Source organism: Silene latifolia, chromosome Y (assembly GCF_048544455.1).
Source record: "Silene latifolia isolate original U9 population chromosome Y, ASM4854445v1, whole genome shotgun sequence".
NCBI classification, from domain to species: Eukaryota; Viridiplantae; Streptophyta; class Magnoliopsida; order Caryophyllales; family Caryophyllaceae; genus Silene; species Silene latifolia.
In genome coordinates this window covers 353,245,921-353,248,033 of record NC_133538.1, presented here as the reverse complement: position 1 = coordinate 353,248,033, position 2,113 = coordinate 353,245,921, and the positions used below count along the sequence as shown (strand labels likewise).

General features: G+C 42.1%; 1 non-coding gene across 1 annotated transcript; it reads right to left on the bottom strand.

Moving 5' to 3' along the window:
- Nucleotides 1-1,522: 1,522 nt before the first annotated feature.
- Nucleotides 1,523-1,629, bottom strand: LOC141636799 (small nucleolar RNA R71). Its single transcript, XR_012541384.1, has one exon. It is a non-coding gene; the product is annotated as a small nucleolar RNA R71 (small nucleolar RNA).
- Nucleotides 1,630-2,113: the final 484 nt, after the last annotated feature.

Genomic DNA, 2,113 nt, shown 5'->3' with positions numbered 1-2,113 from the left:
ATTATCGTTTTATGCTACCCTTTTATTCCGTTAATTTAAGCATGAATTCAGTAGTTAATTTTGTTAATTTCATTGTTGTTGTCATTCCTAGTACGGATAGCTAATTCATTCGTGCTAGGATGTAGGGAACTGTAGGTTAGGCGGCATTAGAATTAATATGGCCTGAAATCGCATGTCGGTCGATCGACTGGGTTCCTTGGTCGATCGACTGGCCACGTTGAGATTGTTTCGTTTTAATTGTTTTAATTGTCGTGTTTGACGAATCGAGTGCACGCGACCAGTTGAATACCTAGGATTTGACCGACCCAATAAAGATCGAAAGATAGGGAAGGGAGATAGCCTGCTTAATTAAGACGACTAGATTAATTTGATCGAAAGATAGATTAATTTAGACCTTTAGTCACTTTTCAGGATGAAAGTCAGTATTAGTGGTATTAGGGACCTGTAGCGAGATCGAAAGATGCTACTTGTTAAGAGTGGACCGAGAGGACCTCTTATTTTCCCGTCTCACGTGATTGCTTTAGACCTATCTAGTTTGCTGCCGCCAAAACTATAGTGAACCGACCATCCTTGCACCCTTTTAATTCTTGATTTTATCCGTTTATTTAGTTTACTGTCTTTTATTTGCCTTTAGCTATAGATCAAATCAACTCAATCCCCACATATTGTTACCTTAGACTGAAATTAGACATCTAATAATTATATCTGCCTCTCTATGGTTCGACCCTGTTACCACTAGCTTTTGTTAGTTTTAATAGGTTTTATAAATATTATTTTTGGTACTCACAACGACGGGTATCAAATTTTGGCGCCGTTGCCGGGGAGGCAATTGTTTTAATTTTTCGTTGTTTTATTTTAGTCTATTTCTTAGTTTAAGGGACATTCGTTCCTTTAACTATTCTCATATTCTTTTTGTAGTTTCTTCTTATGCGCATGTCACAGAGTGGTGAATTAGTACCTTTAAATCCTTAGATTGAGAAGACTTTGCGTGAGTTGAGACAATCATCTAGGATATTGCCGACAGAGGAAGAGCTGAGTACTCTGTCTAGTTACTACGAGAACGAGCTATACGAGGAGGATCCACCTTCATCACCCATTTCCACTTTCAGCTGAGATAGTCACTTCTCCAGAATTTCCAGTCATGGCTGAAGAAGCAACTATAGCAAGTCACTCACGAGCCGACAAATTTGCAAATCTATACAAGGGGTTCGAATTACGGAGCGATAGGAAATTCGAACCGAAGCCTTCTTATATCAACTTGGTTGAGAGGAACCAATTCGGGGGAGCTGCAAATGAAGATGCAGCCAAGCATATGGAGATATTTATTGATTATTGCTGCTCTATACCCCCGCCGACCGGTGTGACCCAGGACTAGATAAAGGAGACTATGTTTATATTCTCACTCCGCGATGCTGCAAGGGAGTGGTACAGAGATCTAGACCGAGCTGCTAATGGGATCACCGACTGGAATTCTTTGGCCTTGGCATTCTATAAGAAGTACTTTTCTGCCTCGAAGACGAATGTTATTAGAGCTCAAATCACGAGCTTTAAACAGGGGCCTGATGAGAATTTTCATGAGGCATGGGTCCGTTTCAAGAAGCTGGTGTGAACCATTCCGCATCATGGGTTTGAGAAATGGAGCCTATGCAATCAGTTCTACAATGGGCTCTAGGACGATCAAAGGGCTATCCTGGATGCAACAGCTAATGGCAGATTCCAGGAGAATATGGGGGAGACTAAGGGGTGGAAGATCATTGATGACTTGGCCACCCACAAAGCTGAGTATGGGAATTCCCGGGGAAATCAAACGAGAGCTGCTGAATCTCCTTCTGTAGCTGCAGTAGAAGCTCTCACGGCCAGATTTGACAAGTACGAATTGGGAGGAGCTTCCAAAGGAGGGATTTACCATGTAAATGCTGTTTCAGACGGTCCTTTCGTCTGTAAAAGATGTGGAGCTAAGGGACATGTTTCAGACAATTGTCCTAGTCCCTTCGAGTCTTGCGCTGCCTTTCAACATTATAGGCAGACAAACACATACTATGAGCCGAATGCCCACTCAAACTTGAGGTGGAGTAACCAAAATGTCTTGAATCCGACTCAACCTCCACAGCAA